This window comes from Lygodium microphyllum, chromosome 11, assembly GCF_053477565.2.
Source record: "Lygodium microphyllum isolate KBCC chromosome 11, Lygodium_microphyllum_v1.1.10, whole genome shotgun sequence".
NCBI classification, from domain to species: Eukaryota; Viridiplantae; Streptophyta; class Polypodiopsida; order Schizaeales; family Lygodiaceae; genus Lygodium; species Lygodium microphyllum.
In genome coordinates, this window is record NC_141145.1 from 57,548,266 (window position 1) to 57,572,052 (window position 23,787).

The following is a 23,787-nucleotide window of genomic DNA, read 5'->3' on the forward strand; positions in this document are numbered from 1 at the left end:
GCCAGGAGTGAGATTAGGGAGGAGAGGAAGTCTAGGGCGCATTGTCCAGCAGGCCAGGAAGCAACCCTTTTTTTGCGCTGCAAATTTCGGGGCTGCTCCTGGAGGGTTGGGGATGACCATCTAGCTCAGCCATGCTTGATCAGTGGCTCCTAAGCTTCAGAAGGTGAAGGGGCACGGCTTATGCTTCATGGAAGAAGGGGGAGAGCAAGATTTGGGGCTGGTTTCCTCCATGGGAGCTTGCAGGCATCTTGTGGAAGGAGGAGAGAGAAGGTCTTCTTGAAAAGTAACTGAGATTTTGGCCTTCTCTAACTGTGCTACCCTCCTTTTTGCCCAAAATCCTCAAGAAACTTGCATGAAAATTAGTGATGACCTGTCAAATTTGTCTGCCCCACCTCCAGATGTGTCCATGGTTCTTGGGAAGCTCCAAGAAAGGCTGCCATAGTCTTCAAGAGGGCTGACAGCCTGCCTGAGTACTCCTGTGTACCTGTGAAAGAGATATAACTGGAGTTTTCTAACTATGGAAATTTGTGAGAGCCCTAAATCTATGGGAAAAGAGAAGAATCAAGGACAAAGGTCTGATACCACTTGTAATGAATTGTCCTAACTAAGGGGAAGGAGAGAGAGAAGGACTGCAGGAAAAGAAGGAGAGGAGAGAGAAAGGCAAGAAGAAAAGAGAGAAAGAGCAAAAAAGGAGGAAAAAGAGGAGAAAGAAGAAGAAGCCATGGGAGCATGAGAAGGTGAAAAGAGAGTTTCTTGATAATTTGTGTCATGCCTCAAGATACCCTCTTACACGTTATATACTATCAATGTGACTGGTATGTTCCCATGCCATATTCCCATGATCCCCATTCATTATAGTACTTCTTGTTAGAGAGAGTTATATGGTTCTTTAGGGTCAACAATATCCTCATATGTGGTGTCCAAGAAGGTAGTCACGAGCATACAAGCACTGCAAATGGAAACATGTAACTAATATAGACAATCAAATCAAATAAAAAATTAACCAAAAAGCAAGCAATATTCCATTCAACCCACATTCTTCCTTGGCCATGGATATCACTTAGAGAGTTCATGAGGATAGTTCACTACAAGGATACAGAGGCATAGCGACGGCGCTTTCTGACGGTGCCCAGATGAAAAAACGCGGGCTGAAACCTGAGCACGTTATTTTGCACGAACAAATGAAAAAGAGAGCAAAAGGGAGAGCGAACTCCATCTTGCATTCGAGAGGGAGAGGGAGAGACAGAGAGAAAGAGAGAAAGAGAGAGAAGGAAAGCTTCTCACAGCCGCCGCTGCCGCCATTGGCAAAGAAGAGGAAGTGTACTGAGGGCGAAGAGGAGCCGCCATCACAAAGAGAAGCCGCCGAATCCATCCTCGGGCCTTTGCAATGAGTGTATTGTTCCTTCTTGCTTTGTTTTTGTTTTTTCTCTTTTTTAAAAAAACTTGTTTTTGTTAAAAATCATGTGTATTGAGAGAGGGAGAGGAAGAGAGAAAAGGAAAGAAGGAATGAGAGAGAGAGAGAGAGAGAGAGAGAGAGAGAGGAAGAAAACATTAAACATAATAGGGAAAGAGAGAAAGAGAGGAAGAGGGAGAGGGAGGGAGGAAGGTAGGGAGAGAGAGAGGGAGGGAGAGGAAGAGAGAAAAGGAAAGAATGAACGAGAGAGAGAGAGGGAGAAAACATTAAACATAATAGGGAAAGAGAGAAAGAGAGGGAAAGGGAGGAGGGAGGAAGGGAGGGAGAGAGAGAGGGAGGGAGAGGTTGTTGTTATTGTTGTTGTTGTTTTATTTTTTATGTTCTTTTTTTCTTATTTGTTGTAGTTGTGGTAGTGGCAGTGGCAGTGGTAGTGACAGTGGTAGTGATAGCGGTAGCGGAAGTGGTAGTTGTTGTTTAATTTCTTATTTTCTTATTTGTTGTTGTTATGGTAGTCGTATTAGGTGATAGTGGTAGTAGTAGTGGCAGTGGCAGTGGCAGTGGCAGTGGCAGTGGCAGTGGCAGCGGTAGCAGTAGCAGTAGCAGTAGCGGTAGTGGTAGTGGTAGTTGTTGTTTAATTTCTTATTTTCATATTTGTTGTTATTATGGTAGTCATAGTAGGTGGTAGAGGTAGAGGTAGAGGTAGAGGTAGAGGTAGAGGTAGAGGTAGAGGTAGAGGTAGAGGTAGTGGTAGTGGTAGTGGTAGTGGTAGTGGTAGTGGTAGTGGTAGCGATAGTGGTAGTGGTAGCGATAGTGGTAGTGGTAGCAATAGTGGTAGTGGTAGTTGTTGTTTAATTTCTTATTTTCTTGTTTGTTGTTATTGTGGCAGTCGAAAAAGTAGTAGTAGTTATTGTTGTTGTTGTGTTTTCTTCTTTTCTTGTTTATTGTAGTGGTAGTGGTAGTGGTAGTGGTTTGTTGTTGTGGTAGTCATAGTCGTAGTCATAGTCATGGTTGTAAATTACTGGCTGTCAAGATTGTGGGAGAGAAGGAAGGAGTCTCACTTGTAGCTTTCTTGCTTGCACAATGGGGGAATACACACAAGGGTGGAGGCTGAAAACAATTTTCCTCTTCTTAGTTGTGTAAGTCAAAAAGAACTCTAGTACATAAAAATAGAAGAACCCTATATATGGGTCTCAAATCAAACTCAACTAACTAAGGTGGCATACTAACTGAGCCACGAACTAGAGTAGATAAGGATAGCTGTCATCTAGCTATTATTCATGGGCAGTGTACCAACCGCATCTGCAACAACTGACAAGTCGGTGACATAAATGCACAACAGTCACCCTGGCATATCACGAGTGGAGCTCGATATCTCAACACTCCCCCTCGAGCTGAATCCCAATTCCTACACACCAAGTAGGTCTCTGAACTTGCTCAGCTTCTCTGCGCCCAATGCCTTTGTAAATATGTCAGCTACTTGATCCTCTGTTCTGACATAAACTAGATCAATAAGACCTAGTAAAACTCTCTCTCGCACATAGTAATAATGCACCTCAATGTGCTTTGTTCTAGCATGATAGACTGGGTTATTTACCAAGTGTATAATACTCATGTTGTCACAATAAATGACAACTGGCCCATCTGTAGGCTGATGCATATCATAAAGTAGCTTATGCAGCCCAGCTACCTCACATGCAACCATTGCTGCACCCCTGTACTCAGCCTCTGTGCTCGACAAGACAATTGTAGGCTGTTTCTTGCTGCTCCAAGTGACTGCAGCACTCCCAAAAGAGAACACATATCCACTGGTAGATCGTCTATCAGAGATACTACCAGTCTAATCAGCATCAGTGTATCCATGCAACTGTATCTGAACCCCAGTCTCATAAAATAGTCCATACTGCAATGTGGACTTCACATATCTGAGTATGCGTCTAGCCACATCCAAATGTGGTTTCCTTGGAGCCTGCATAAATTGACTTACCAATCCAACATCATAGCTCAAATCTGGCCTGGTAATAGTCATATAAATCAAACTTCCTACTATGCATCTGTACATAGTAGAGTCTTCGAGAAGCTCACTTGGATCTGTGCTCAACTTCACATTCTGCTCCAAAGGAACTGAAATAGGCTTACAGCCTGTCATCCCATATTTGGATAGCATATCCAATCCATACTGCCTTTGAAAGAGCCATATCCCACTTGGTGATATAACCACCTCAATGCCCAAGAAATAACGCAGCTCTCCCAAATCCTTCATCTCAAACTTTTGCTTCAATAGCATTTTCACATGAAGGATATCTTCATCACTGTCACCTGTTATAATCAAATCATCAACATAAATGACAAGTAGCATAATACCTTTCTCTGTTTTTCTCACATAAAGTGAAAAATATGCCTTGAAAATCTGAAAGCCAATAGCGACAAGATACTGTCGTATCTTGTCAGACCATGCTCTAGGTGCTTGCTTCAAGCCATACAAGACTTTCTTCAACCTATAAACAAACTCAGGATGAACAACATGCACATAACCTGGTGGCTAGACCTCTTCTTGCAAATCACCATGCAAGAAGGAATTCTTTACATCCATCTGATGTAAAGATCATTTCTTTGATGCAGCCATAGCAATGACTGCTCTTACGGTTGCCATCCTTGCAACCGGACTGAATGTTTCTTCATAATCAATGCCATATGTTTGTGCATACCCCTTGACTACTAATCTTGCCTTGTATTTGTTCACAGAACCATCTGCATTATGCTTCACCTTATAAACCCACTTACAGCCAATTGCATTCTTACCTTTAGGCAAAGGCACCAACTCCCATGTAGCATTTGCTTCCAAGGGATCCATTTCTTCATCCATGGATTTCTCCCATTTTTCTTTTCCCATGGCTTTCTCAAAAGAAGTGGGTTCTGGTTCCTGTATCACTTTGACCATATAGGCATAGTGAATGGCTGTAAATCCATCATATTTTAGCCTATCCACAGGATACCTAGCTCTGGTAGACCTGCACAAAGTAGGTTCACTCCCAGGTGCTCTCAAGACATCCCTGGTCTTCCTTACTCCAGGTGTAACAATAGAAGAAATATCCAACTCATCATCAATGCTCTGTTTAGAGCCACTAGATTCACCATCCACATAAGAGTGACCTGCATTCACATCAAACATGGGCTGATCTACCTTCTCTTTTCCTTTTCGTGATACCTGAATACCACTATCTGCATTGCTTTGAGAAGATTCTCCCGATCTCAATCTGCCTGTCCATGGCGAAGAATGTGAACCACTGCTCGAGGACGCTCTAGGTCCACTAATATTTTGTGACTGCTGCTGTGAATTCTGTGCAGCATTACCATTTTGTGCATCTACATCATCAATCACATTTACTAGTTTATACCAGCTACTCATCTCATAAAAAACAACATCTCTGCTCACTGTAAACTTACGAGTAGAAGGGTTATAGTATCTATACCCTTTCTGCTGCAAAGAGTAACCAATAAAGATGCACTTCTCAGCTTTTGGGTCCAACTTGGATCTCAACTCATCTAGCACATGAACATAAGCAATGCAACAAAAAATCTTCAAATGAGAAATATCTGGTTTCCTACCAGTATACCTCTCCTCTGGAGTCATGCCATGTATTGTTGCAGCAGGAGTCCTGTTCATTATGTAGACTGCTGTAGCAACTGCTTCAGCCCAATAAAAATCTGGCAAGTCTTTTTCATTGAGCATGGAACGAGATACCTCTTCCATGAATACATAATGGCAAGCTTCCTCTACCTCTTCTCCTCTTGTCTCCCTCTCATCTCATCTCTCTCTCTCTCTCTCTCTCTCTCTCTCTCTCTCTCTCTCTCTCTCTCTCTCTCATATTCTAATATGTTGTCTAAATCATATGTACTCTCTTCTAATTCTCTCTCTACATTCATACTTAAATTTATTAAGTAAGATTTGACATATACTCTATTGGTAGGGAATCCTTATTTCCTCATGTTATATATATGTTCATGGGAGAATTTAGGAGCCATCACCTCTCTTAACCTTCCATCATCTTCATTTCCATTAAGATGGGCTACAAATTCTCTCTCATGAAGTTTTTCTTTTGGTTCTTTTCATTATCTTTGAGAAAAGGGATGTCCTAGCACATCCTCCCTTTGGCTAGGTGGACCCTCTCTTTAGCTCTCTTAGTGAGGATTGGAGATTGGATGTGTAAGAGGCAACCTATTCATCTTTTCAGGTCTCACTATCAACTGATAAGGTTGGACTTTGAGAATGAGTCACCTAAGTCGGGATTTTTCTATTATCATTCATAGAGTCCGTACTCACATACTTAGACTATGTGATATAACTAATAACACATCAAATTATCTCTAAAAAAATCTTTTGCAATGTATAGGCTGAATACATGGGCATCGGGTAGTATGTTTGCAATGCCTTGTCTAGTGGCTTCTCCCATGGGGATGCGATACAAATGGTTGGCCATATAATGCTACTTTCCTTTATGCACAACCATGGAGAAGTTGAATTCTAAAAGCAAAAGTAACCATCGAGCTATGCATCTTGTAGTGCATGGTTTATTAACAAGGCAGAGGAGGCCTTGATGGTCAACAAAGAAGGTAAAGGGCATAGCCAAAAGATAATGTCAAAACTTCTTTATAGAAAACACCATGGCTAAACCTTCTCTCTCCGTTGTCGAATAATTCATTTCTGTATCCTTGAGTTATCTACTAGCAAAGCTCATGGGATAGTCTAAGTTGTGTTCACCAGGCTGGCACAACATCTCTCATGTTAAAAGAGGAGAGAGAGATAGGGAAAACACCATATCCATGACCCTTCAGGCTCTCAAGCTCATTCCTTCATTTCCACACACTAGACTGAAAAGCAAACACTCTACAAGATAAAGTTACCTAGTGTAAATGTAGACTAGACGGACTAACTCTAGTCAGGTCACTAACTGACTTCTAACCAGACTTATTTAATGTAGTCACATGTAGACAGCTGTACACACTAGCTGTCATAGATGTCGGTCATAGATGAAGACACACTGACGGTGAGCTTGATTTCTAACACTCCCCCTCAAGCTCAAAAACAAAACTCAAATCATCTGCATCACTCCAAGTAGCTGTCTAAAGTGAATGAACTTATCTTTACCAAGTGATTTGGTAAAGATGTCTGCTACCTGGTCTTCAGTCTTCACATGCTCCAAGTCAATCTGATCTTTTAAAACCATTTCCCTGATCTGTGGTACTCTTTACATTTGGATGGGGTACACTTGGAAATGGTTTCCTATATGCATAAAACAGTCCATGATCTGTGGTACTCTTTACATATCTCAGAAATCTTCTGACTGCATCTAAGTGTGGTTTGCGAGGCTTCTGCATGAACTAACTGATCAGCCCCACAACATAACTCAAGTCAGGTCTAGTGATCGTGAGATAGATCAAGCTGCCTACCATCTGTCTGTACATAGTAACATTCTCAATCTCTGTCCCAACATCAATCTACAGCTTGACATTCTGCTCCAAAGGTGTATCCATAGGCTTGCAATCAGCCATACCATATTTCTGTAACATATCATGAGCATACTGCTTTTGTAGCAGCCATATGCCTTGAGGTGTAGAGACAACCTCAATCCCGAAAAAGTATTTCAGCTCTCCAAGGTCCTTGACCTTAAACTCAGTCTGTAAACATGTTTTTATTTCAGCAATCCCATTTTCATCATCTCCTGTAATGATTAAGTCATCGACATAGACAACTAGGAAAACATAGCCATTATCTGTCTTTTTCACAAATAGACTATGATTAGCATCTCCCAATCGGAAACCATGTTGCTGTAAAAATAACTGCTGATGTGACCATTCCATGCTCTGGGTGCTTGTTTCAGCCCATATAATGCCTTTTTCAGCCGACATACATGTGCTGGAAATTCTGGATGTACATAGCCTTCAGGCTGTTCCATGTAAACCTCTTCCTGTAATTCTCCATTGAGAAATACATTCTTTACATCCATCTGCCATAGTTTCCAGCCTCTAGCTGCTGCTGCCAAAGCAATCACAGTTCTAACTGTAGCCATCTTTGCTACAGGGCTGAAAGTCTCCTCATAATCAAGACCATACTACTACGCATAACCTTTTGCAACTAGCCTAGCCTTATATCTTTCCAATGATCCATCTGATTTACATTTTACCTTATACACCCACTTGCATCCGATAGGTGTTTTGCCCTCAGGCAACTGTACCAAATCCCATGTACCATTTTCAGCCAAAGCTGAATATTCCTTATCCATAGCAGCACGCCAATTCTCATCTGCAACTGCCTCATCAAACTTACTTGGTTCTCTAAAACCTGTTACTTTCGTCATATAAGCATAATGACGGGCTGAATATCGAGTGTAAGTATACCTGTCAACAAGTCGTCTGACCCTCTCTGATCTCCTAAGCTGTGGCTCACTGTGAGCTTGCCTCTCATGAGGTGGCACATAATGGCTCTGCCTAGCGCCTGGTGTCATAATAGACGGAATCCCCAATTCACTGTCTAAGCTATCACTGCTAGATGAATCATAACCTGCAGTGAGTGGACCTGTTACATCTTCAAGAACCTTTTCTTTTCCCTTATCTGTTCTCCCCCTCACTGACATATTCGTGTCAGTGGATGTAGTAGTGCGACTCCGTAATCGTCTTGTCCAAGGACTCACTGTAGATGATACATCACCTGTTTGACTAGTCATGGAACGACTCTCTACAAGAGTATTTTCAGCATGACTCATACTGGGTGAGCCATCAGTAGGCACTGCAACAGGATTCCCATACCAAGATGCTAACTCATCAAATACCACATCTCTGCTTATGAGTGTCTCATGCATAGAAGGTACATAACACCTATAAGCTTTCTGTTCCTATGCATATCCAATAAACACACTTTTCACTGCCTTGGGATCCAATTTCTTCCTCTTCTCATCCGGTATATGCACATATGCAATGTTGTCAAATACCTTCAAGTGTGAAATATCAGGTTTATGACCATACAGCCGTTCATACGGAGTGACATCATGAATCCCTACTGTAGGGGTTCGATTCAACACATATACAACAGTCACCACTGCTTTAGCCCAATAACCATTTGGCAGACATTTTTCATTCAGCATAGCTCTAGCTGACTCCATCAAAACCCTGTTTTTCCTCTCTGCAACACCGTTTTGCTGCAGTGTATAACTGCATGTGAACTGTCTTCTGATCCCATGTTTAGCAAGATACCTGTCAAAGTAGTTTGAGACATATTCACCTCCTCCATCTGATCTCAAACATGATATGTAACAACCCAATTCATTTTCAGCATGTTTCTTGAAGTCTTTGAATGCATCAAACACATCATCCTTATGTTTCAAGATATAAAGCCAAGTGTACCTTCTGAAATCATCAATAAATGAGACATAATAAAGCATTATGTGAAGGACCCCAGACATCAGAGTGCACCAACTGTAAAGGCCTAGTGCTGTTTTTTACATGTCTCATGAAAGGAAACCGTGCCTGCTTCCCAAACTGACATGCAGGGCATACATGACCAAAATCATTATACTTGAATTTAGGTAATCCAAGTACTACTTCTTTCTGCTACATAGATTTCAGCTTTTGTACATTGACATGTCCAATCTGCTTGTGTCAAATCTCTACATCCCAAATGGCACTCTCATCATGAGCAAACATGGCTGCCTTGAGTCCCGGAATGGTTGCATCCAATGTAAACATCCTGCCATCCGGTCAGCCCTTGGCAATTAGCTTGCAGCCATTTCCATACTCCTCAATGAAACACCCATCTTTGTTGAACCTCACTTGCAAATTCTGTTCTGCCATTTGACCCACAGACAACAGATTCTTTGTTATGGTTGGTACATGTAATAGATCATGCAGGCCTTTCTTCTTGCCATCAGGCATCATAAGAGGAACAATCCCTTTATGCTTTATGTCATGTTGGGTGTCATCCCCAGTACATACATGACCATGTGTACCTGCAACCATCTCATCAAACCACTCTCCATGTGGGGTCATGTGGTTTGACGCTCCAATAAGTATGACTGACTAAGTTCAGTCCGTAACAATTTATGACAGTTTTCTGCACTAAATTGTAGAAAAAAAAACCAGGGTATTTCAGCCCACTGACACCCCAAAACAACCCACAAACAAGTGGTCTCAACTGTAGATATAACTGTCAATACATAAGCTATGTGTTTGCTTCAGCTTAAGCTTCTGTAACCTCACTGCCAGGGTACATACATGCAGTCTGAAAACTATAAACTATGAGTAACTAGCAGCAATTTCAAATTCAAAACTGAGTGGTAATCATGTCATACATGTTCCAAAATCTTCCAGCTAGTTGCTAGTACATTTGGCAGTCAAGACATGAGCATAGAGGCACAGAACAGTGCATAACCAGCACATACAAGTGTCAACAAATCTAGTTGCAGGTTGCAGTCAACCAAAATTCAGCATACCAAGCTCCAAGCAGCTCCAAAATGTCTTCCGACAATGTCATACATTTACTTTGTAGTGGCAAGTTCAATACATGAGCATCTGAGTAGGCATAGACAACCTGTCTTCATTGACCAATGGCATAAACTTCATGAGCTATTTGTAATTAACCAGGATAGTGTAACTACATTTACTTCAGCTTCAGAATTCAATTTTCAATGATGCTCATTGCTTGCTTCAATCCTCCATACATTCAGCATGTATAGGCCAGTTCATATAGATGATGGAACCCCCAAGATGACCTGTATTGCTTCAGTAATGCACAACACTTGTCATTGACTGTGTATGACAGGCTGTCAATGATTTTCAGATCTAAGTATTCTGAGCAAGAAATCTCAGCTCCAAGACATTTGATCCAATGTATACATGCTTTGACACATTCTTGTGCTCCAAAGATGCCTTCAGAGTGTAATACAAGGCTCCTGTATGTCAATAATGACTGAATGTATGTTGTCCATTCATGTTTATAGCACTTTAGAACTAATTACAGGTCTGTGTCTATTACTCCAGCTCATAACAGAGCTCCCACACAAGCATTTACTTCTTGTACACTTCAGATACCTTCAATAGTGAGCATACATGCTCTATGAATCTTCTCCAGGTGCCCCACTGAAGCTTGATAGGTTGCTCTCCACCTAGATCAGTAGGCGCAGATCACACAAAATTTCCGGCCTTGTTGTCAGCTGGTCCTCCTCATCATGAGGCTGAATGACCACTTGCAGATGCTCAAAGATGCCCACCAAGGCTCCCAGAAAGGCCTCAACCATTGTGATAAAGCATGGAGTCCAAGATGAGCAAATGCATACCTTGACAAAATAATGGCAGTCTGTTCTTGTTTTCAAAAGGCCTTGTTCTTCAGCTTCTTCAAGCCTTCTTGACTCCCCCCTGCTCCAGAGAGCTTAACTTGGCAATGCTCTGATACCATGTTAAAAGAGGAGAGAGAGATAGGGAAAACACCATATCCATGAGCCTTCAGGCTCTCAAGCTCATTCCTTCATTTCCACACACTAAACTGAAAAGCACACACTCTACAAGATAAAGTGACCTAGTGTAAATGTAGACTAGACAGACTAACTCTAGTCAGGTCACTAACTGACTACTAACCCAACTTATTTAATGTAGTCACATGTAGATAGCTGTACACACTAGCTGTCATAGATGTCGGTCATAGATGAAGACACACTGATGGTGAGCTTGATTTCTAACATCTCCTATATAGGAACTTAGAAGCATCAATGTGAACATGAAAAGTGATTGCCTAATTTGGGGCTTGTAGAATTGGTACAATGGTTAGAGTCTTTTTTGGCTCCTCATATGCGCGTTGGCATTCCTTGGTCCATTTGATTATAATCAACAACTTGTATTGTGATCTGGAAATCAATGCATAGTTCAACACGAACCACAAATAATACCTTGTATGGCTAAGGAAGCACTGAACTCCTTTGTAATCAGTTTGGTGATGGAAGATTAATGATAATCTTGACTTTTGAGAAGTTGATGACAATGCTGTTCTTTGATACCATGTACCCTAGGATGCATCCGTGCTTCACCAAGAACTAGCACTTTGAGGGGTTCAACGAGAGATGATATAATCAACATTGTTCAAAGACAACTCGGAGTTTGTCTACGTGCTCCTTCCAAGTGGAGTGAACACAAATATTGTCAACAAAAACCTCTAACTCCTTCCTAAGCATATCCTTGAATATAGCACACATGAGCCTTTGGAAGGTAGTTGGCGCATTAGTCAACCCAAAGGGCATGACTATGTAGATAGAGACTCCCCACTTAGTAGTAAAGGAAGTCTTGTGCCTATTGTCAGGGTGCACTTACACATGATTGTACCTTGAGAAGGTGTTAGGAAATTGTAGGCTTCTTTATTGCCCACTCTCTTGAGCATGTGTTCAATATATGGCAATGGATAATTGTCTCTCTTTGTAGTAGCGTTTACTTTCTTGTAGTTGACACACACTCTGATCTTTCCATTCTTCTTCAGCACAATCACTATGGCTAAGACCTACTCCATGTACTCAATCTTGTAAATGAATCCTGCTCTCAAAAACTTATCAATCCCTTCTTTCACTATGTGAGCATGTTTGGGATTTGCTAGATATGGTCACTGTTTGACTGGTGTTGCATCAAGTGTCATGGTTATATTGTGAGTCATGACACTTTGATCTACCCCTTTTAGCTAATCAAGGGACCAATCAAAGGCATCTATATACTCTCCCAAGAGAGCAATGAGACTTGCTTCCTCTTCCTCAGTCAAGTCATCGGTCATAAAGGCAGGTTGGGGTGTCTCCCCTTCATTGGACAAATTGACCTCGACCTTGGTGGGCCCTTGTATTCGTTTGCTAGCTTGCCCCTAACATTTGGCTCCCAACAAGATCACTACCTTGTCACCTTGTTTGAACTTTGTGAATCACTTTGGTAGGTCTCATAGCTTTCTTTTCTCATGTGCATGTGGTTCCTTGGACTACTTCCTTCTTTCCTCCTTCAACCCTTGGTGCCTTAGGTGAATGGGTAGGTCCCCCTTGGTGCATCTAGTCTTAAGAGGTTGAGGTATTTCCAAATCACTATCTTAGCTTACTTTTGACTCAGAATCAAAATCTTCATCTTCGCTAGAAGAGGGAGTCTCTTTCAATTGTCGTAGCTTTGATAGTGAATCCGTCCTAAGAAATGGTGTGGCACTTGGTTGGGCTAAGCTTGCTTGCTCAAGTCTATTGCACCTATGTGCTGCAACTAGGTGCAATTGCAATCCATGTGCCTAACTTCTCTTTCAATTCTAAAGGCATTTCCCTTATATGGTTTGGAGTTTGGTCATATTTTCTCTATCATCCATCCCTAAGTGTTGTATTCTATCGTGTCAATTTTCCCTTTACTCTCATCACCACTAAAGGAACAACAATCCTTATATTCAACATTAGCGTTATCTTAGTCATCATCTCCTAATTCTTGATATGTCTTGTCCTTCTCGTTGGTGACTAAGGCCCAATTGTACATCAAGTTTAAGTCGTGCACTTCGGTCCATTGCCACTTAGATTCATTGAAGAGATCTTTGAGTGGTTTAAGATTTGCTGGGTTACCAGCTAACTTGTCAACCAGGTGCTCTAAGATCTAATGGAGCTCTCATCTGTTGTTCAGCACTTCGAATATGATAGGCTATGTGTGCTCCTAGCCATCATGCAGATTGGCATTGAGGGCTCTTATTGGGTCTTTCCAACTGCCTTAATAGCTTGCTCGTATTCATCATTGTCCAAGAATAGTAGGTCCATTGTAGCAAAGACATGCATCTAGTCTCGCTCATTCTCAAGGCAAGGGATATACTTAGTTAGTGGCTCGTAAGATTTTCTATTCTGGTTGTCACCCTTCAACATAGTGGAGATGGCATCTAGGTTGACTATCGTGGTCTTCGAAGTGTCTATCTCTACACTTACAGCTTCCATTCAATTTCTTAGGAAGATTAGACCATTGCCCTATTCTTCTATGACTCTCGCATTGCACATCCAAGGTCAGCCTGGCAGGATATCATAGTCTACTCCCTTCATGACTATAAGATCAACCTAGAATTGGACTCCTGTGATTTTTATTGGCAAAATTTTCAATACATCGAATGGATTCACTTTCATCCCATTAGCTAGTGTGATGTTAAACTTGGCAATCTCAACCGGTGGGTTACCCTATGTCTAGAGCATTGCATGGCTTAGCACACTAACTTTTGCTTGCTTTTCTACAACTCCTTTTTTTGTGGTATCACCTAGCGCAAGGACAGGAAAGATAGCATGTGTTTCAATGCCCTCCTAGAAAGCATTGACGTGTAAGGATTTTGACACTGAGTGCGGCGTTAAAATTGGTACTTGTGTTTTTCTATCATGTTCATGCAAGTCAGCAGTACCTCACTCCATTGATCCTTCAATCCACTATTTTAGCTTTTGCCACAATGGGAGATGCTACCAAAGCGGATCTCCTAGGCTATGCATCATGGGGGTGGTCACCAGTGTGGTGAGGAGGTTGCTAGCTGCTTGGGGCTCTCCTATCCCTACGTTTCATGGCTGATCGGCTTGATTGATTTACCGGCCTGTAGCATTTAGGCTTTGCCTAAGTGCAGTGCTTATGGGGTAGTCACATCTCTCAATTTTTGTTGTAGAGGAAACACTAGTGTGCGTATGCTTGAGAGATCATCGATCTCATCTTCCAATATGGGCTTAGCATCTTTTAAGTGTTTTTGGGCTTCTTTTATCCACTCCTTTTTTATGGCTTCGAGTCGGTGCTTTGCTTTGGGGTGCTCCCCGACCCTCGCAATTCCCTTCTTAGCCGTTGTTGGGGCTGATGTTTTTGCTTCTACATCTGTCACTTTCTTTCTAGCAAATAGAGTTATAGCACTCTCTGTTTTTAGTGGCATGACCTTTGCATCTAGCTTCTTCTTTCTTCTCCTATGGATTTTTTTAAAATTTAGGCTATGTCTAAGTTGCTACGCCATGGAAATGATATGCAAGCTAACTTTGTCTGTGCATGGTTATGACACCAAACAACCATAGTGGAGCCAATGGCTCATTTTTTGATTTAGAGGATGGATTCCATCTAGGGCAATCAACAACGAGATGTGTGATTCTACATTGAATGCATCTCAGGTTTGCCTTGTCTTGATTTTCTTATTTCCTTTCACCGCAAGTCCAACATGTGATTGGCTCTTGGGTTTGTCCTCCTAAGCCTCTACCTCTCCCTCTACCTAATGCCATCATTGGTATTGGTCAGTAGTCCATAAGGATTGCATTGCCCTCTTTGTCATACAAGATGTAAGGGTGCACATAAGGCTTCTCATAATTTGGCTCCTCCACATAGTGGGCTAGAGCGTCACTTGGTGGATGGGTCGCATAGGGTCCATGTGGTCTAGACATGCACATAGGATTTATCTCCATCCTGGGAATGGCTGGCTTGGCGTCATTGGGTGCCGAGCGAGCCAGTGGGGCTCCCCTTACAAAGACTTATTTGCTAGCTATCGTTGATTATATGGTGGCGAGTACAGGAGTCTCCTCGACTATCTCTGCAATGCATGGCATTGTTGTCGATCCTACCACAATTGGCACAAGGTCAGGATGGAGGGTCCTAATACTCAGCTAGCACGTAGTTTCTACCGCAATACATGCATTGGATGTGAGGATGTGTTGTTTGTCTTATCACCTCTTGCAATCTAGCTAGCTCCATTTTCATCTTCGCTAGCTCTTGGCTTGACTTGTGCCCTTTCCTTTTTCTTGAGTATTTGGGCCTGATTTTTTGCTGATCGTCAAAGCTCTCTCAGAATTACCAAAGGTAGTCTCCTCTTGATTCGAGCTCATGGAATTTCTCTCCTTGAGCTAGTCATCCACTCTAATGGCCCCTTCAAAGACCCTAGCGAGCACATCTCGCTACAAGCTTGTGTTGCATGCTAAGGCCTTATAGAGCTCTTTACTTTGTATTCCATTGATGAAGACCCCCGGGGGGTTCACTATAGATGTTGTATGGTATCATGTGAGTGTAAGGGAGGGGGTTTTTAGAAGGGGATACTTAAGCGTATACATTAGAGGTAGACCCCTCTTAATTTCCTATATTGAACTTAAATTTAAGGAGGGATAGAGGGAAAAAAGAAGGGGGGATGCATTTCATCACCTTTCTCCATAGATTGGTTTCTCCATGGCACACAAGAGACCTTGACAAGTAAGGTTAAAACCCTAAATCCTACATAGTAGGGTTATTGAATTAATCATAGTGTGGAAGGGGGGGAGTTGGTAGTCTCCCATGGTTTTTGTAGAGAGACTCAACTTCCCTTTTTCCAAAGAGAGCTTGGTGTAGTCACTTTAAGTATAAAGGGGTTCAATTCCCCTACTCTCTATCCTCATGTGGTAAGGGGGCACAGGCACTCAAAAACATTGCGACACATACTTCGATGGTATCCAAGTGCCACTACATACATCACTTTGTGATATAACCATTTTGATACTTTTAATTGCTTAGGATAATTTCAACTTTTAAAAAGAAAGTTAGTATATGTTCTATGAAGACTTACATTTAAGAAAGGGGATACATAAAAAGTCATACATGTATATATCTTATAATCTTAAATATGGGGATATATTAGTCTTATAAGCTTCATAAATAGGGGTTTTTTTAGAAGTCCTTGCACACAGGTGACATGTCTTCTTTACTATGAGTGAACCCCCTGTGTGAAGATCGTGGAGACTGCTCTTTTGATGGGTCGGGATCCTCTTGAAGAGACTCCAAATGTGGGTGATGTAATATCTTATGTCCTCCTTGCCTTTCTTCTTGACATTCATCAGCCACACTAGAAGGTTATCGGAGTACCCAAGCTGAAAGAATCTCTTAATGAAGAGACTCTTGAGTTGTTAAAGTCACTTCGCTTGGCAACATCTAGACTCGTGTACCAAGTCCTACCCTTTTTGTTAGAATATTAAGCTCCCGTTACTCTTCAGTTAGCCTATCTTTATATGCGTGATTGACATTAGCTGGATATAGTTGTACACGTGTGTGGCATTCAATGATTTGGTGTAGTCAGTGACTTAACCACATATAGTCTTGGTTAGCCATACCTATGTGTGTAAGTCTCTTTCAGGGAGTATGATGGAAGAATAATAGAAGAAGAACAACAATGAGCTGAGGCTCATCTTCTGCTCCATTGTATCTCTCTCCCTCTCTTCCAACATGATATCAGAGCCTAAACGCCTAAAGCTTGAAGGCTTGGCAGTGGCCATTTGACATGAAGACATCAGATCTAAAGAAAATGTCAAAAAAGAAGATTGTGCATGCATCCCATTGTTTTGCAGAAGTTATATCTTGCTACAAAAATGGTTTTTGGAGAAACAACTTGTGATTTCTAACTGTTTTGACGTGGTCTACAATTTTCCAGAAGAAAAAGTTTCCAATTTTCTCACAGATTTTGAGATATTTAGCACAGACTTGTGCAGACTGGTTGTTTACTGTAGTAAACAATAGGTGGTTCAATAGTGCTAGTGGCTTGCATCCTAACAATGTATATGTCCTTATTATCATTCATTTGAGCATGATATTGGAGTGTTAAATGCTTAGTTCTGGAGTTTATTCATAAGCTGGAAACAGTGAACTCGTTGCTATCCTGAATTTGGAAACAATATACCTACATGGTTGAAGTATTTGTGATGCTTATTTGCTATTGAAAAATGCTTGGATCATACCACTTGAGTGGTAGATGATTTTTGGGATATTGTGAGTGGTGAAAGTCCAAAGTTTGGATTGACTTGTTACTGGTTATACCAGGATATTGTTTGGTTATTATCTATAGGAAGGATACCTATCATCTTCACTTGACATACATGCAATATATTCTGATCAATTGGACATGTATCAACTCTTGCATAGAGTGGAAACAAATGAATGAGATTTTTTGGGGCTCTTTTGAGGTTTGAATACTCTTGTTCTAACAAAGAAAATACTAATGATTATAGCAGTGGACTGGCTGTATTTGGTACTGCTACTTGCATTGCAATACAAACATTGATGCTTGTATGGACATAGTTTGTTGCTGGGATGTTTTGCCACCACCATAGAATGTTTTGAATTCATTTGAGCTTGGTTTATGCTCATTTGACTTTGTTCTTTTATTGCTAGAATACAATTTAGAGCAAGGAGGTTGTCAAGAAAACGATTCCTCAACTGTAGGAAAATTGTCATGAATTGCAGAAACTATCATGATCTACACGAAATTGTCATGAATTGCAAAAACTGTCCTGAATAGTAGGAAACTAGTCCAAAATTGTAGGAAAAGGAATTAGATACCTACAGGTTGTATAAATCACTAAATACCTAAGTTGCAACTATGGCAAATGCTCAAGGCAGTGAGAATATCACTCAAATGTTGGGAGAAATGTTGGACAACAAAAATTTTGACTTATGGAAGTTTCGTATGAATTGGTTGTGGCAAAAGTTATTGGGACTTATGTATAGGTGATGAGGCTGAACCTAAAATGCCTAAAAGGAATCAGGCAAATGATCAGAAAAGGGCTCATAAGCTATGGACTAAGAGATCATGCAAGGTGTTACATTGGTTTCCTTATGTATATAAGATGCTATGGTTATACAGATTACTGGATGCAATTTTCCAAAGGATGCATGGGACATACTCATGAAGAATTATGGAAATGTAACACATGGAAGAAGTATTGAGCTGAAGTAATAGTTCAATAACATGTCTAGGAATGGCAGAAGCATTTAAGCCTACACTACAGAGATCAAGAACATAGCGAATCAGCTTGCCACCATTGGATTTTCAGTGTCTAAGGATGATATGATTGTAGTAACATTGAATGGACTTGGCAAAGAGTATAAAGAATTTGATATGTCTATTTTTGTGAGATCCGAATCCATTGATTGGGATAAGATGATTACTTTGTTGTTGCATGAGGAAGTTAAGATGGGCTGAATAGAGGTTCTAGTACATCTCAAAGAGCAGAGACACTATTCTTTACTCTAGACAGCGTGACAGAGGCGGTAGAGGCCGTGGCTCTTTTCAAGGTTGAGGAGACACTCAAAATACTTATGGATAGCAACAACAGAATACCTGGCATGGCACGAATACACATGGCCAACATGGATCTGGCGATTTTTGAGGTAGGGGGAGATTCCCTAGAGACAGAGAAGGATCCTACAGTCAAATGATTAGTCAAACAGAGATAAGGACTATCATTACTATGGTAGATATGGACACATTGCAAAAGATTGTTATAAGAAGTAATGAGATATGAAGGCAAAGGGCAAACAACATGGGCACTACGCATCTTCTAGCGGTGCTCATGATGAACAGGTTGATAGATTGTTTGCCATCCAACATGTGTCTAAGAATGCATCTAGGCAAAACAGAGATGAGAGATGGTACATTGATTCAGGGGCTTTGAATCATATGACACCCCATGGATAATGGTTTGATGAGATGGTTGCAGGTTCACATGGTTATGTGTGTACTGGGGATGACACCCAGCATATCATTCATCACGTAGGAATTGTTCCATTGATGATGCCTGATGGCAAGGAAAAGAGTGTGTATGATGTACTACATGTACCTACAATAACCAAGAATCTTTTGTTAGTTGGACAGATGGCAGAACAAAATCTGCAAGTGAGATTTAATAGAGATAAGATGGATGCTTTGTTGAAGAATATGGTAATGGCTGCAAATTGATTGGTAGAGGCCGAAGAGATGGTAGAATTTTTACTCTTGATGCATCAATTTTGGAATTGAAAGCAGCAATGTTTACACATGATGATGGTGCTATACGAGATGTTGAGATATGGAATAAGCGGATTGGCCATGTGAATGTACAAAAGCTAAAATCTATGTAGCAGAATGAGATTGTGCTTGGACTACCTTAGTTCAAGTAACATGACTTTGGACATGTGTGTGATGCATGTCAATTTGGAAAGAAGGAAAGGTTTCCATTTATGAGACATGTATGGAATAGCTCAGGACCCTTGCAATTGATACATTTAGATGTATGGGGTCTGTCTCACAATAAGTTGATGTAGTTAGTGACTTAACCACAATTAGTCTTGGTTAGTCATACCTATGTGTGTAAGTCTCTTTTAGTTAGTATGATGGAAGAATAATAGATGGAGAACAACAATGAGCTGAGACTCATCTTCCGCTCCACTCTGTCTCTCTCCCTATCTTCCAACACATTATTGTCGAAGTATATGACTTGCATGTACTCTCGCGAGTTGCCAAGTGAATGTAAGACGACACAAGTCTCTGTCCAAAGCGTTCAATGTCCAAATCACTACCTGGGCCTACATGCTTCTATTGAACCATCTAGATTTCTTTGGATATTACTTTCATTGTCAAAGCCATGACCTCTTACAAAGGCTATACAAGATTATTTGGTTGAATCATTTTTAAGAGGTGGTCCTTGAATGTCAAGACCAAATTCAACACAAATGATCCAAAGGAATAATTATGTAGAATGGCTTACATCCTAACTTTACCCACCAAATTGCATCTAATTCGATCAGATCAATGGTTTTTCCAATTTTATAATCACCAAATCCTCCTAATTTGTGGGTTGTACTGCATATAATGGAACAATAATATGCTACAAATCTTGTATCTCAATTTGGCTTTGTTGCACACCATCCTACCACTTGATGATGGAACACCTCTTGTTTTTCCCATAGTGGTTAAGACCAACCCTAGTTGCGAAACATCTGGCCATACGGACATATGACCACCAACATGTTTAAGTGAAGACCTACGGACTAGATAAGGGCAGATTAGTGGATCCATGCCTAAGAATGGACATAAATCTTGGATTAAGGAATATAATGGAGGGTTGGCATTGCACCTTGGAGAAGGTGCAAGATAATTACATTGCTTTACAATTTTCTTCAAAAGATTACTTTGACATTGTCTTTGTTCTATGACCATAATTTACATGAAGAAATGAGTCTATAATTGCTGATTAAGGAAGATGTCTTTACATGTCAAACATAAATGTGTGAGGATAATTATGTAATTAAAATAACCCTAAGGAAAGTAATAGGGTGGGATCCCTAACTGGTCTGCCCTACGGATGTCTAGTGAAGGTAAGCCAAGAGTTTTCCTTCATGGCACTAGATTTAGAAAGTGGCTAAATGCATGACTACCTAGTGTGTTGTCTTAGACCACTAGCAATGCTAGTTTAGAGGAATAGAGTCAAGACTATATTCTACAGGTAGAGGGGCTGACATGTATCTCACTCACTATGATTCAAGTGTGACATTGATATGCTTTGATTTGAGTTGACTTGTGAACATAATGGCTCAAGGACTGATGCTAGAGTTAAGCAATTAGGTGACCTTAATGCCAAATTATGAACTTGGTTTTAGGTCAATATTTATGAGTTATGGACAAATACCTTCCATTGGTTGTTGCAAAGTGGACTTGAGAAAATTGAGGCAACAAACCCCATGTTATTCTAAGGATTACCAAGTGACATCACTTAGGAAAAGTCTCTTGATGGACCACAAAATTGTGCCATTAAGGGATCCTCAATTGGGAATATTACAAAAGCCAACTTAACTAACTCTTCACTCTCTAGAGGCAACAAAACTACACTTGACCTCATCTTTTTTTCCATTATCTTGTATTTTGTTTCAAATTTGGCTCCAGTCCTATTTTACCCATATAACTCTTTATGCATCATAATTTCAAAAAAGACTTGAAACATATATAAAGAATTATCTTGCATATTGGTAGACCCAATATTCTCCTCTATTTTTAGCATAGCTCAAATCCCTACACCTATATCTACAAAACATACCCCATTATATCATCCTATAATCCTCTCATCATCTACAAATAAAACTTGCTATTTCATACTCTTTTCTACCTTGTAAATATGTTGTTTGTAAGCTCTATTAATTTCTTTATTTCTCTGAATAATTTCATGAAACTTGTTATTGATAATCCTATGAAGCTTGAAGTAAAAGCATGTTCACCTGAAGCAATAGGCAAGAAATTTAGCCTCTTAGTATCATGATAGTATTATATTACAATAATACTTACCAAAATGTTGTCTCTCAAAATTCTCTACTATTGAAAGCTAGTGGATAATCCCTTAGTGTATCCATGTTTTCTACATGATTAATACAAAATATCATAAAATACACTAATCTTCTATTATCTTTTCTCTTGATTCTTACATAGAGAAAACCGTCATCCAGAGCTTTAGTTTTCATCCATGCTATAGTAATAAATGGTTGCCTTTAGATCACTCAATATGATGAAGAATCCTACACAAAGAAATGGTGATCATCCTATACATTGCATATGGTAATCTTTATGTTTGGATAAGCAGGCGGTACTCTCCATCCATGGTTGACATCCACAAGTTATCTTCCATTTTCATTAAAACCCCTCACCATGACTTTTATCTCTAAGACATAGTCATCAATACATATATAGACTTTCTAGCTCTCTAACCTTCACTATAGTCTTTGTGGTAGCACAAGCCCAATGGTCCATAGAATAATGACTCCTCAGTATCACACTTGAAGCCACTTCATCATTTGTATAATACATAGGCTATACATCTCTTATGTTTTTACTACATATCACAATCTTCTCTGTAACATTGCTCACTTTAGCACTATCTACAATAAGCTCTTCTTCTTCCTCATAGGTAGCCTCTACATCTACATCATCTTTAGAAACTAATTGTATGCCTTGTAAATATGTTTCTTCTTCACTTTATATTATAACCTAAGTTGCCTCACCCACAAACTATCCTCTCCATTTTATAATGTCTATAATTTCTTCATGGAACTCTCTTTTTGCTATTCCAAGAATTTTAACCAATGTAAACTCGCCGACTTCGTTGTTTAGAACCCTCTCCTTTAAAACCTTTTAATTATTTGTAGCCAACTCTATGCCAAAGAGTAGCTTGTATCCTAGTTTCTTTTCTTTTGGATTTTCCTATTTCTTTTCGTTCTTCTCTTCCTTCTTGTGTACATCTTCCATATTCTACTTTGGAGCAGGTCTAGCAAGAAGCATAGACTACTTAGGCTTTGCCTTGCCACCCCCTCTAGCGACCCTCTTTGAGATCCCTAGGTTTTAGTCATCTCTTTTTATTTTGTCTTTCACTTTTATATCTCTATTCTATTGTGTTACCAAATAAGCATAAATGATAGGAATCCAAAAGGGAATCTCACCTAGCCTTCTCTTTGATACTCCAACATGCATCATTTAGCTCTATCTTTGGCACTTTACCCTTATATGAAATTTTGATGGTATGGATTCATAACTCTATTCTCTTACCTACACTAGAAACTAGAGATATCTTTATTTCTAGTCCATAGGTAGCAACATCTATGGCTACATACACATTCCACACTATAAGATCTTCAAGAATCTTCTCCATCTTGAAGTTTGTGTAAAGGGGCATACCATTTCCATTTTCATGAATCTTCCCATCCTGCTAAAAGATAAAATTCTTTCTTAAAGCATTTATGTATTACTCATACTCTCTACAGTCATGCTCCATATTATCATATCATATGTAATGTCAAGTAAAATCTTCTCCCTAAGTGGGATCTTCAAAAAGTGGAAGCTTTCCCTAACTCTTCAAGCTTAGCAAGCTTGATCTATAGATCCCACATATTTTTTATAAGTTCATTTGTGGTAACATTGTCTTTTGAAGAATCTAGAAAAGGCATGGGAAGCAGATATCTGATCACTAGCTCTAACACCCATGTTGATTCACCCTAGGCATGGCCAACAACTCTCATTTTCTCTATTTCTTGACTAGTTTTGATACAACATCTTGCACGTCTTTCCATTCACTGTTTATGCCCTACTCTTTAGTTGTATCATAGTCTAATAGCTTCTTTAACTCTAAGTACAATGGAGAATCCATAGCATATACAAAAAAAGAAATTTATTTATAAGCAAATATAATTAGTCTACACTATCCAGGTGATCAAACTTAATCTCAAGCTCTCTTTGTAGCTTTAGAGAGGAGAGGCCCTTTATAGGTTAATGAACCCACTTTAGAAAAGTTTGCTTGGTTACTTTGTTTGTATCCTTTATGAAATACTTATCTTTTATGGCCCTCTTGAAACTTGTAACGTGTCCACCTGTAATCTTCAAGACACGTCTTAGCAGTCCATTGGAAAGCATGTCTAGAAAGCTCCGCCCGGCACTCCCATGGAATGTCTCGGGGTTTGCGATCTAGGTCTTTGCGCGTCTGCCACATAGTGGAAGTATTCTGGCCATTCCCACTTAGGACCAACCTGAATCAGGGTTTTTCCTAATGGTCATTTCCTAAACGACAACTAATGTTGAATCCCAAGTGAACTAC